This window comes from Arctopsyche grandis, chromosome 1 (genome assembly GCF_051622035.1).
Source record: "Arctopsyche grandis isolate Sample6627 chromosome 1, ASM5162203v2, whole genome shotgun sequence".
Classification (NCBI taxonomy): Eukaryota; Metazoa; Arthropoda; class Insecta; order Trichoptera; family Hydropsychidae; genus Arctopsyche; species Arctopsyche grandis.
In genome coordinates, this window is record NC_135355.1 from 39,417,351 (window position 1) to 39,432,303 (window position 14,953).

A 14,953-nucleotide genomic window follows, 5' to 3' on the forward strand; every position below is an offset into this window, starting at 1 on the left:
TATATATATATATATATATATATATACGTCGGAATTCACCGATTTTCAATAGACAAAATTGTACTGCACATGTACATAGGGGACATGCCAGTGTGGGGGCGCCGTAAAGCGGCGCGCCTTTTTCACAAATTTTTAAACTTGTTCTGTAATTTCTGTGTGACTAATTTCATCCATTAAAAACCTCTCTTATTTTTCAACTTACATATTTGCATCGCATTTTATTTGATGTACATAAAGCTGAGAATTCTCTTATTCTTGTATATATTTTTTCAGTGTTAAAACAATAGGACAAGATTACATGAGGCGGAAAAACCATTTAAACTTAGAAATTTATACATTTTTCGCTGTTAGTATTAACAAGTATTAGTATTGACCCTCAGAAAAAAAATTGAGCCAACCAAATAAAAATATTTATGAAATGTGTATAGTGTTTGGAATTAACAAAAATATATTTGACATAATTTTATATACAATATTTTCATTTACAAATTCAAATTAGAGTGATATTTTGAAACTTATAATATTTATATAACAATTAGTATCCTGGGTGCACAAAAACTTTTTGTCTCGATAAAAAGTGAACTTTACAAAAAAAATGTACTAAAAAATAAATCAATAATTAGTATATAAAATAAAATAAAAATTGGAAATGGTATAATATACATGAAAAATAATTCAGAAGTCAAGCAATAGAAAGTCAATAAATGTGCTGGCGACAGAAATGTTATGTATATTAATAGAAATGGCTTTAGGCGTCATATTGTTGTCAAGTGACGATTGTCCACAGACAATCCTAAATAATTTTAGCATCAGTCGTATTTGGAGCTTGGTGGTCGACGTATGTCCGATAAACACTTCTCTGTTTGTTTATATTACTCGCAAGATGGGCAAGTGCATCATTAGAAATTGCACAATGCATTCAAAAACACACAATAAACAACATGGGATACATTTTTATAGGTAAATAAATCCGATTTTATTCCGTTCGTTGTAGCGTATTTATAGAGACATACCCAGTAATATTGACAACAATTATTATTTTTTTTTTTACATACATACCAGGAAGGCCTTACAGGTAACCCAATGCGCCTTCCTGGCCAATTACAATTCAGCATTTTATTACAAGTCATTGAATTACGAGACACTGAAAAACTCCCAAATTAACGAGACATCTATTAAATTGTACATACATTTATTGTACATTAATCATACAAATAGTGGTGACATAGTAGGTAGGAAGGATTTTTAGCCATTTTTTAAACAGGAACCGTTTCAACAACGAAATCAGAGAAAATTGGCAAACTCTGATAGGAAACGATCGACCTGGAGTCACAAATAATCTGACCAGCAGCACTACAGGTGTACTCAGAATAATTATTTTCCAATCGAGTTCAGCTCCTGGGATCGAACCCGGCGCCTCTCGGTGTTAAGCAGAAGCTTAACGACCGAGCTATGCTGCTGGCTATTTATTCTTAGGGGCCTTCTATTATTATTACATTTCTCTGGCTGACGAACGAAATAAAAAAAACCATTTGGGTGACACCACTGTGTAGATATCTTACATATAAAACACTAAAGTTTGTTCGTATGTATGTTTGTATGTATGTACCTACGTATTTTTCATCAATTTAATTAATAGTCGACAGTCTATTGTTCTGACGTCATCGAACAAATAATTCGGTTTTTTCCGATTCAAAGGATTCGAAGTTCCCGGGGGCGTAGGCGCCGAGGGCGAAGCCCTAGGGCTCCACCCCCTAGGGGGCGTAGATGTCGAGGGCGGAGTCCTAGGGGGCGCAGACCCCGGGGGTGTACATATATTTTTTTATAAGAGACTTACTAACGCGTTCGGCGTTCGCTTGAGTCGCACGTCGCATCGCGCCGCCTCACGTACGCGTATTTACAACAATAATTACAATGAAACAAAACAATGGCGAATCGAACCATGGCAGTGGTGAACCATGGAAGTGCGGAGTGGAATACCGAAACTTCCAGAAAGACAAAACGAGACAGCAATAGCCCTCAAACTCGAAAAAAAAAGAAAAACAATCAAAGACTACTGGTTGGCACCCACTCAAACCTCGAATAGATATGATGTGCTATCGGAGGATGAAGACCAGAAAACGTTCCCAAAAGAGAGGGAACCATATCCTCCCCCGATAGTCATACACGGGGTGAAAAGTATTCGACCCCTCACAGAGATGCTGGTATCAATCCTACTAACCAAGGGATACGACGCGAAATTGATTGGAAACTCGCAAGTAAAAGTGCAATTGAAGGAAAATGGTGCATATAGAACTGAAGAGTCATCATCATCATCATCATTTACAGCCATTCGCCATCCACTGCTGGATGAAGGCCTCTCCAACACGCTTCCACTCGTCTCTGTTTTGCGCAACACTCATCCATCTCATTCCGCACATTTTCCTAATTTCGTTCACCCATCTTCCTTGCGGTCTTCCTTTTACTCTTTTGCCTTCTCTCGGGTACCATTCAATCACTTATTTTGTCCACCTTTCGTCCATCCTCCTAGCTACGTGACCCGCCCATTGCCATTTCAATCTCTTCACTCTATCCACTATGTCCACTACCCTTGTCATATTTCTCACCCACGTGTTCCGCTTTCTGTCTTTCCTCGTTATGCCAAGCATACAGCGTTCCACATTTCTTTGAGTGCATTGGATTTTATTTAGCATCTTGGCGTTCAGTGTCCAAGTTTCACATCCATACGTCATCACTGGCAAAACGCATTGATCAAAGATCCTTTTCTTCAGGCAGAGTGGCATTTTTGATTTAAAAACAGCATTCATCCGTCCAAATGCACTCCATCCTAATTTCATACGTCTCTTTATCTCTTCATTTTTACTACCAGACATGTCAATTATTTGACCTAAATATAAATAACTATTTACTACTTCTACTGGTTTATCATCTAAGGGGATGCTATCAGGCATGCAATAACTATTGAACATTAGTTTAGTCTTATCTACGTTAATTTTTAATCCTACTTTTCTACTTTCCCTGTCCAGCTGTGTTAGTCTGATAAGTAGGTCAGCTGAATCACGAGCTACTAAAACTATATCGTCTGCGAACCGAAGGTGACTCAAAAAGCGACCATTGATGCTTACTCCGGCTGTATCCCAATCCAAGTTCCTGAAAACTCCCTCAAGCACCGCATTGAATAACTTGGGCGAGATTGTATCTCCTTGTCTTACTCCTTTTCCTATGCTAAATCTATCTGTACCTTAAAAATTTTTAACCGAAGCTGTGGCATTCTTATATGTTGCTGCTAACAGTCCCACATAGGGTTCCGGCACTCCCTGTGTTTGTAGAGCGTTAAGTACTGCATTATGACTAACTGTATCGAAGGCTTTCTCATAATCGACGAAACCTAGGCACAATGGCCGTTGATATTCGTTGGCGCGCTCGATTAGTTCGCCAACTACTTGGAGGTGGTCCATTGTGCTGAAATTTGCCCTAAACCCTGCCTGCTCTATAGGTTGGTTCTCGTCGAGGATATTCTTCAGCCTTTCTGTAATAACCTTCGTGAAGAGCTTGTAGACCGCTGAAAGTAAACTAATGGGTCGGTAGTTCTTGATATTGGTTTTTTCGCCTTTTTTGTGTATTAAAATGATAGTTGCGTTATTCCATCCTTCTGGTATAGCTTGGTTCTGGATGCATTTGCTGAAAAGCCTAGCTAAGATATTAATTAGAGGGGGGCCGCCACATTTTAGTAAGTCAATGGGAATATTATCTTCCCCTGGGGTTTTACCGTTCTTTGCAGTTTTTAGCGCGGCCTATACTTCGCTAGGCAATACTGCAGGAACCCTTTGGCCGCGTGTCGATTCCGGAGCGGGAAATTGATCGTTGTTGTTCTCGTAAAGTTTTGCATAGAACGTATAAACTCTGTCTATGATCTCTTCTCTATTCCTTATTATTACTCCGCTCTCTGATCTGATTGCGATCATTTGGTTTTTGCCTAAGAAAAGATCTTGTTTGCACTTTTTCAGGCTACGGTTATTCTTAATGGTATTTTCTATTAGCTTGCTGTTAAAATCCCTGACATCCCTGACTATTCTCTTCTTAATTTCCTTATTTACTAGATTGTATTCTTGCTTATTATTATCCCTATCTAAATTCCTTTTATGCTTAATTAGGTTTTTTGTTTCCGCTGAAATTTTGCTTAATTTAATCTGTTTCCTAAATCCACCTAATTTCTTACCTGTTGAGGTTAGAACCGAACTAATTACAGTGTTCAATTCCTCGATGTCTGCTTCTGGGTTTAATTTCCCGTATCGATTTCCAAGTTCGAGTTCGAATTCCTTTTTCCTAGACCTTAGTTGAGCGAAATCTGGAGAGTTACTGCATCCTTTTATTAATTTCCTACGTTCGCAATTTATATTAATGGCCATCTTGGCACGGACTAATCTGTGATCGCTACCTATATCTACTTTACTTAAAACACTAACGTCTTTAACGGAGTCCAGGGCATTTGTTAGGATGAAATCGATTTCGTTTCTGTCTCCTTTAGGACTCTCCCAAGTCCACTTATTGTTGGTGTTTTTCCTGAAAAATGAATTAGTGATAAAGAGCCTGTTGTGTTCTGCGAATTCTATGAGGCGATCGCCTGTGTCGTTTCTTTGGCCGGTACCAAAATTGCCTACTGCTCTTTCTGTATTTGCCTTTTGTCCTATTTTTGCGTTAAAGTCACCCATGATTATTTTAAGTGGTGACGGCTATTATCGTATGCGCCCTGTATTTTTTCGTAGAAGTCTTCTATTTCCTCGTATGGGTGGCTAGATGTGGGGGCGTACACTTGGAAGATTTGACAAGTGTACCTGCTCGAGATTCTTAATACTATATAGCATATACGTTCCGATATGTCGCTTATTTCTATGATATTTCTTTCTATTCTCTTATTGATAAGAAACCCTACTCCTCCTATTCTACCATTTGGTAGCCCTCTCCAGTAGAGACAGTTACCACTTTTTAGGATTATTTGGTTTTGCTGTTTTCGTCTTACTTCACTAAGTCCTACTATATCCCATTTGATATATTCTAATTCATTCTCTAATGCAAGCACACTTCCTTCACTCGATAACGTTCTAAGCTATCATCCATCGTCACTCTTACCTTGTTGGAGGTTTGGATATTATTTTTCTCGCATTTATCCAAGATGTGTTGAGAAAAAGGCGGTACTTGAGAGAGAATTCCATTCAAGGATCGAGTCATTACCGCCGTAGACTCTTCTCTGTATTCAGGTCAGGTGTCGGATTTTCATCCTAGGTATCACTTGGATCACTTATGAGTTATTACATGCCATTTAACAAGGTTACTTTGTAAGTGGAAGTAGTTAGTTATGATAATAATAGATTAGCAATTGTTATACTACTTTTACAAATCTTTATCGTGAGACGCCTCTTTGGAGACAACGGATTTATGAGTGCGGTTTGCAATTTAATATTTTAATAATAACTTTAGTAAAGAATATAAAATTACACGAATTACTTTAATATAATTTAAATATGAAAAAGAACTGATAGACAGTTGGGAAACACCGTTTCTGTTTGCTATTATTCTATTAAGTAAAGTTCGTTAAAAATTTTTGGCTGAAAACAATTATGTGGAAGATTTATTGACTGACGAAGGACCCTTTTTTTGTATTCAGGTAAGGAGATGTATCTCGTTCGTATATGCTTTTGCTCAGATTTGACACAAAAATTAACACAATTTTTTTCGAAAACACTGATATAAAAACGCTTTTACGTCCGATTTGCTGTTTATTTTTACACTTAAATTATACTAGGATGCAATTAGTAAAATAAGTGAGTAGATGGTTAAGTTTTTAGATTTAATTTCGTGCAATAGCCGGGTTTAAGCGAGTAATAGCGGGGAGTACGCAAAAGCACGTCTTCCCCGCATGACACGAAAGACCGAACTCAGAACTGAAGAGTAAGGGTACAGAATTCCATTCGTATCAACTGAGACATCGGACATTACAAAGGAACTATTGAGCATGGGACACGCGGTTAAAAACATTATTAACATGCGAAGCGCTATAACGAAACAGCCTCTGCCAATGTTCATCGTGGACCTGCACAAAGGGATTATAACAAAGACATATAAAAGATTAAAAGAATGCTAAATACAGTAGTATAGATTGAACTGCTATGTATGCGAAATTCCGCAATGTATATGTTGCCAGAGATACGGTCACACGAAAGGATTTTGCAACCGCAGACCGCGTTGCCTAAAATGCGCAGGCAAACATCTTACCCAAAACTGTGAAAGGAAAGAGAGAAATGGCGACGCTACTTGCGTCTTGCGCAAAGGCAAACATCCAGCTAACTATAAAGGCTGTAAAGTATATCAAGAAATGAGGACCAGAAAGTCACCCCCATTAAGACATAAAATAACAACAGAAAGCATAACACAGAACAAAAACAATCAATATACTGAACCTGGAGTCAGCTATGCAAAGGCAGCAGGAAATAACCAGCCACACAATCACAATGAAAACAGAAACCAAGAAACATATAATAGCACAACAGATCATATTAATAATACAACAACAACAACAATGAGCAAACTAGAACAAATTATGTTTAAACTAATGGAAAGGATGGACACAATGCTGAATCTCCTATTAACAGTCATCTCCAAAATGCCGTAATGAGTCAATTCCTGCGAATCGCCATATGGAACGCCAATGGCCTGGTACAACATAGCCAGGAAGTAAACACATTTATTAAAACAAACAAAATTGATACAATGCTTATAAGTGAAACTCACTTCACAAAAAAAAGTTATATGAAGATACACGGTTACACAATATATGATAGTACAGCACATGGAGACACAGCGATAATAATCAAAAATTCAATAAAACACCATGAATTGGAAGAATATCGACACGATTATATCCAAGCCACAAGTATTGAAGTTGAGGAAATGCACAGATCAATAAAAATAAGCGCGGTATATTGTCCACCTAAACACGCCATAAAAGTAAATCAATTCGAATACTTTTTTAAAATACTCGGTGACAGATTCATTGCAGGGGGTGACAAGTTTCACCAAACTAATTCAGAGTAAGCTCAACGCACAATTCCTGCATCGCGGGAGATGTAATTCCACAGGAGACGACTCTCCAACACGTGACTTCGTGTTCACAGAGTGGACAACGGAGGAAAAAACGGCTCCAGAATGGCAGTAAGTTTCTAACCAGAGAAGCAAAAAGCGGAATCTGGAATCACCGTCTCCAGAGTCACGAATCAAACTAAAAAAAGATACTCGACGCTTACTCAACACTGCAATGATCAAGAATTCCCATCACAGAAAAAGAAAACAAACCCCCACCAATATTTTTATATGGGATTAAAGATATAACCAAAATGATAGAGCTATTCGAAACAGCAACAAATAAGGAGGACTTTTCTATAAAGTCCACCACAAAAAACCAAATCATAATAACTAACCTGTAGAGACTAACCTGCTTAATTTCACTACTACTCTCACATCTTATATGGACAAACGAATCCAAATAGACGTCGTTTATACGGATTTCTCTAAAGCTTTTGATAAAATCAATCACAACCTATTACTCAATAAACTTTGGTCCCTCGGAATCCGAGGAAATTTATTTCGTTGGATCTCTTCGTATATACTAAATCGTCACCAAATCATAATTCTCAATGGTTTTAGATCATCACTTAGACATATTCCTTCCGGTGTCCCACAAGGGTCGCATTTAGGTCCCTTATTCTTTTTACTCTATATTGATGATATCTCATACATCTTCAAACATTCCTTTATACTTCTTTACGCTGATGATTTAAAAATTTACAAACCTATATACACCATAGACGATTTTCATAAGATACAAGAAGATCTAGATAGATTCTCTATATATTGTTTAAATAATGATCTTTTTATTAATCTAGAAAAATGCTCTATTTTAAATTTCACTAGAAATAAGTCAATTATTACTAATCAATATCAATTAAATCATTCAATCCTTAACACGTCATCTTCTATTAAAGATCTTGGTGTAATACTCAATAATAAACTAGATTTCTCTGAACATATTTCTTTTATTACCAACAAAGCATTTAAATCTCTTGGATTCCTACTCCGCTCAACAAAACCCTTTAATGATCCTTATGTACTAAAATTACTTTATTTTTCCTTTGTAAGGTCTCGCCTTGAATTTGCCTCAATTATCTGGTCACCTTTTTATTTATCCCATATTAATTGTATTGAGAAAGTTCAACTTAAATTTATTAAATCCTTACGCTACCTTTTTCCTACCTATACCCATTCTACTGTTTCCGACATTTTAAAAATCCTTTCTTTTAACAATCTTTCTGTCAGGCGACGACATACTGATGCTATATTCTTCTTTAAGCTCATAAATGGTTTCCTTGATTGTTCTGATTTACTGAATAAGGTTAATTTCAGAATCCCAGTTCGATACTCTAGACGCGTTGCACTCTTTTCACTTGATCCTTTCAATACTAATTCCCAAAAATATTTTTATCTGCAGCGCGTTTATCGTATGTTTAACGGAGAGCTGAATGAGGTTGATCTGTTTGGTATTTCCCTACATCAATTCAGGTCTAACATCAAGAGAATCTTGACCAATTGATTCATTTTTTCTCCTATTCTATTTTTCCAATATTTCCATTATTTTTATACTTTAGTTTAGTTATGTAATGTGCTATTTAATCATATTATAGCTTTCATTCTTTTCCTTTTCATTTATTTATTTTGTATTTACCTTTTTCATTTGTTTTATATTTGTAAATTTCAATTTCTTCTTATATTCTATCTTATAACCTTTTCCAAATATTTTAATATTATAGTTTAATTATGCAATGTACTACATATTTTGTCATGCCTTTATTCTTTACTTTTTAATTTGTTTTCCTTATATTTATCTTTTTCATTTTTGTAAAAATCTATTATTGGACTCGGATGTTACATATATTATTTATTTACTTTTTGTTTTTTTTATACCTATCTCTGTACATCCTGTCTGTTGATTTTTCAATTAATAAAATAAAATAAAATAATAACATGTAAGGATGCAAGCACATACAAAAAGGTAATAGATTTGGTAAGATCAAATGCACTAATTGGACACACATTTACGAAAAAAGAAGAGAGGTGGTACCAGAATAGTCATAAAAAATCTTCATCCCTCAACTCCACTGGAAATAATCAAAAAGGAAATAGAGGCAACCGGCAACAAATCAAGGGGGAAATTATTAACTGTAAATACGGCCATAATAAAATACCCACCTCTACATTCTTTGTAAACTTGGAACCCGGTGAAAATAACAAAATAGCAAAGCAAATTACAAATATTTTCCATCAAAAAATTATAATCGAAGAACCCAAAAAAAAGGACAATTGTCCAATGCTACAGATGCCAGCAGTACGGACATACAAAAAATAATGGCATGTTTAGATGCGTGAAATGCGTCAAAGTTCGAATGTCCTAAAGCAGATAAAAACACACCAGCTAAATGTGTATTATGTCACAATGAACACCCAGCAAACTACAAAGGCTGCAATGTTTACTTAGAAATCATGAAAAGAACAGGAAAAACAAGAAATCAACCACTTCAAGACAAAATAACAAATCATTACAACGAAATAGTCCCCGTACAAGCCGGCCAGCAAGCGCAAGATATACAGCATAACCAAACTAAGCAAGATGGAAAAAAGCGAAGACAGTACGCCGATGTTGTGATGAATGGAGCCAACGAAATGGAACCACAGCATATACCCGGAGATCTGCTCCACGAACTGATCCGAAAACAGGCAGAAAAATGGACACTCTCATACAGCAAATGGGTACCCTAATGGGACTGATCACAATGCTAGTGAATAAACTATGTCGATAAAAGCACGAATCACTCAACAAATAACATCCCTATTATTAGGAGTTAAAACAAAAATACTCGAAAAATATCAAAGGCATTAAATCACTTAGAATCGCAGCATGGAACATCAATGGTGTTCAGACCAATTGTTTCATGGTCGGCTGTCGTGGCACTACGACCAAAAAACAGGCCTTTGTTTTGAAGGAGAAGCGGTAGTTGCCGCCCGGTTGGCTTGTTCTATTCGCCTCCCGCTTCGGTCGAGTGAACATCTCTGTTACCTACCTACCTCTGTTAACAATGAAACACTTGGATTATGTTGTACTGGAGGAAAAATTTCGTTGCCAGAACTTCCAGAATTGCTGGAGCCTTTGAAGAGCTTAATGAAAGGTAATCATCCTAATTCTAAAGAATTTTTAAAACATTTAAGAAAATACAACAGCAGTTTCCAAATGACTTCATTCGGAACATCTGTGCCCATTCCTGAGTTAACTAGATTTATGCCTCCATTTAAAATTCAAGGGCAAGTGTACCACAGGGTTGGTTCCCTACTTCCGTTATCTAACGCCGAGTCAAAGTTTCTAATTATTTACTTTCTTGGCGACGAAGATATTGAAGCGGAAAGACGTTGTGCAGTGATTCCAGGCACCGACAAAAGTTTGATCGATGCCTTGCAAAGGATGCTGCACGACAACAATTATTATGTACAGCAATTCAAAATGGCACTCGATGATAATCGAGGTGAAAACCTCAAGATCGTTATTAAGGCAGACAGGAAACCATTGCAAGCCCATGCACGTGTCTTTAATGCACCGGTAGTCAATGAAGTCGCGATAATTATTTCTGGAAATGAGTTTGAAAAGCGCGATATTGTTTTAACTATGCGTGGTAATGAGATAAAAATGAGATAAAAAGAATATCAGAGACGCACATTTCGTATGACGCCTTACAGTATCCACTGATGTTTCCACGTGGCGAGGATGGATACGCCATCAATGTCAACCAAGTTAAACCGGGAACATCGATTGAAGTTAAGAAAATGGTGTCGGCAATATCTTATTACGCCTATCGTTTGATGGTACGATCGAATGAGAACCAACTGCTAAATATCGACAATTATTCCATCAATATTTGGTTGGCATGTATGCCATGTATGCCATGCAGAGAAAAGTAGTAAAAAAAGAAAATTAGATAAAGTATTATCTTCCCCGCAAAATAAGCTGAAAGAAACACCAAAACAGCAAACAAACAAACCTAAAAAAGAACCACTTCCACCGCTTATTTATGTGAGCAATGTTCTTGACTTCAATAAGTTTAGAGCTCATATATTATCAACAACAGAAACACCAAAACATCAGAAAACATTCAATGTCAATTTAAAGTAATCTCTAATAATAGTATCAAAATCACTACACAAACCGAAGAAGATTATCGCAAAATCACTAAATGATTTAAAACAACGTGAATGTAAAGACAACGAAAACCCCCTTCACAATCTAAATTACCACACCTATCAACTCAAGAATGATAGGTGCTATAGAGTGGTTTTTAGAGGTTTACCGCCATCAACAGACATTAATGAGATAAAAGATTCTATCAAAGATAAAGGATATGAAGTGGCCAATGTGGCAAATATTATCAAGAAATTTACAACCGATGGTGAAAGAAAAATAAAACATTTCCCACTATTTTTTGTAGACCTGGTGCCAAAAGAAAACTGCAAAGAAGTATATGGTATTAAAGAACTTCTACATTGCAGAGTAACAATTGAACCACCAATGAAAGTAAAAGATATCCCTCAGTGTACAAACCGTCAACAGTTTGGGCATACAAAAAATTTTTGCAATCGACAACCTAAATGCGTCAAATGTGCCGCAGACCATCACACAACAAAATGCAACAAGCAGAAAAATGTTCCCCCAACTTGTGCCCTGTGTGGCCAGCAAGGACATCCAGCTAGATACAGGGGTTGTGAGGTCTATAAAAAAAAGATAAAAGCATCAAAACCCAAAACGTTAACAGTAACGCAACGCGTACAACAAAATCAAATTGACGTTGTTGGTAAACAAACAACTGCGGACAAAACATATAGTGAAGCAGCTAAGTCCCAAGAAGACAAAAGAAAACAAGATATCGGGCAGAAAAATAAATTAACTGAACCTACCATCGGTGACATTATGCAGTTGCTATGTGACTTTCAAACTGAAATAAAACAACAATTCAACTGACTCATAACCAGAGTGGAAAAAATTGAAAATCATTCGAAATCACCAAGTAAACATAATAAAAATTCCCAACGCATATAACCAGCAGCGTGGTCTAGTGGTGAATGTTGAATTATTTCGTACTTGATGTTACGAGTTCGATTCCCCGCTAAGTCTCGTTGTTGGCCAGATCTTGATTTGTCTAGGTCGATCGTTTCTTATCAGAATTTTCCAATTTTTCTGATTTTCATTGAAACGATTCCTGTAAAATTGGCGTTTCCTTCCCAATTTTCTGTTGCGAACCTTTAGTTATTGTTATATCTTAGGTTTCGCCATATTGCTCACCATAGATGTCTCTGTGGTTGTTTATCGAATATAAAATTCGTATTGTTACATGAAAGTTATTCATCGTTATTTATCGTATTAATACGATGTTTGTAATATATGTATACTGACCATAGATGTCAGATATTTAGATTTACATGTATCTATGTAATAATTATGTGGACCAGGAAGGCGCATTTGGGGTTTACCTGTTAAGCCTTCCTGGTATATTTGTATATATGTATGTGAAAATATGTATGTAAATAAAAATAAAAAATAAAATCATGGAATGCAAACGGACTCAATCAGAGAGTCCATGATCTTGAAGTGTTTTTAAAGACAAACAACATTGATCTAGCACTAATATCAGAACCACACTTTTCACAAAAAAGTTATATAAAGATAAATGGATACTCGGCTTATTGGACAACAAAACCTAGTGAACGACCTTATCCACAAAATCAGCAAGTCACTACCTGGAAATTATTGCAAATTACTGGAATCATACTTATCCGGACGCAAATTCGGAGTTGCTCATGAGAGGGCATTCTCTAACTTTTTCACAGCCTCTGCAGGAGTACCACAGGGAAGCGTGATAGGGCCTATACTGTACCTGATATACACTCCCGACAAGCGAAGAGACATTCATTGGAACATTTGCCGATGACACAGTTATTATGTCATCGAGCGAGTCGCAAGTGGAAGCATTTGAATGCCTGCAGCGTGCACTGGATAAGATCAGTAAATGGACCAAGGATTGGAAGATGAAACTGAACGAGCTAAAATCAATGCAGATCACATTTTCACTGCGACGAAATAATATCAGCATTCAGACTTTCATAAACGGAATCTAAGTTCCACAAGTTTTGTCAGCCAAATATTTAGGACTGCATCTTGACTCAAGGCTTACATGGAGGCATCATATTAAAAAAATAGAACACATTCGTATGAAGCAGAGAGAAATGCACTGGTTAATAGGAAGACACTCCAAATTAGACCTAAACTGCAAAAAACTGATATACCAGGCAATCGTGAAGCCAATATGGACATATGGTATACGACTGTGGGGATGCAGTAAGCCATTCAACATCGAAAAAATGCAAATATGTCAAAATTAGTTTCTGAGGATTATCACCGATGCATATCGCTTCATCACAAATGAAGAGATCCACAAGGACCTTAAAATCCAAAAAGTAAAAGAAGTCATCCGAGAATGCGCTGGGAGGCACGAGTTGAGACTGCACCGTCACCCCAACATAGAAGCTTTGCAGCTACTGGACACAACTCACCAGCAGAGGCGTTTAAAGCGAAAAAAGCCTCATGAATTGGTGTTCTGAATGTGAGAGATTCAGTAGCCCAATTCACAATTTTGGGGACGGAGTGATGATTCCGTAGTGCCCGTACATGACCTGAAGAACAGCGATATCACTGGTGATGATTTATCGGGAATTGATAAGATGGCACCAAAAAAAAAAATGTATGCCAAGATTGAGACGAAAAGATTGCTCTTCATTCGATTAAACCAAAATAAAGCTTCGTCTCGATGATTACATACACTCAAAAGATGCAATTGTGAATGATGGGAATGCAGAAAATCATGGAAAGTTGGTGATTCTGCCATCAACATATACAGGAGGTCCGCGAAATATGCACAGGATGCTATCACTTACGTTCGATATGGAGGCAACCATCTTTATTTATTACGTATACGTTCAATCCAAACTGCGATAATTTGACTAACGGTCAATCGAGAACAATTTAGTTGCTAGAATTTTCCGACAGAAACTCATAAATTTTTTGAATGTTATGATCAAAGGCGAAATTTTTGGCTCGGTTAAATATCGGCTTTATTCCGTTGAGTGGCAAAAGAGAGGTCTTCCACATGCACATTTTTTGCTTTAGCTTACCAATGGACTAAGAACAAATCAAATCGACGATATCATCTTTGCTGAAATTCCCGACCCCAACATCGATAAGAAGCTTCATGACACCGTCATTAAACAAATGGTACGAGGTCCGTGTGGCAATTTTAATAGACAGTCTCCGTGCATGATGGATAATTTCTGCAGCAAAATGTTTCCGCGTCAATTTATCGAGGGCACGCAAATATTGACAAACGAATACCCTACCATGTGACGGTAGAAAATCTAGCGATGCTATTGGTCGCGTTTACCCAGTGGACATTAGAAACTTTGAATGCTACTACTTGAGGATGACTACTTGCACAAGTCAAAGGACCGACTTGCTTCAAAGATCTCCGAACAGTCGATGAAGTTGAACATGACACGTATCATGCAGCCTGCCTGGCATTGGGACTGCTAGAAAGCGACAATCAATGGAATGAAACATTGAAAGAAGCGAAAGAGTCGGACTCTCCATTAAACATTAGAACTCTCTTCGCAGTCATCCTGTCGTTTTGCGAGCCGTCATTCAAAAGCTCTTTGGGAGAGCTACAAAGATTGTATGTCTGAAAATCCGATGAAAGTCCGTTATAATTGGTTTCAAGGATTATCTCCAGACTAAGTGCAAGTAGGCTAAACA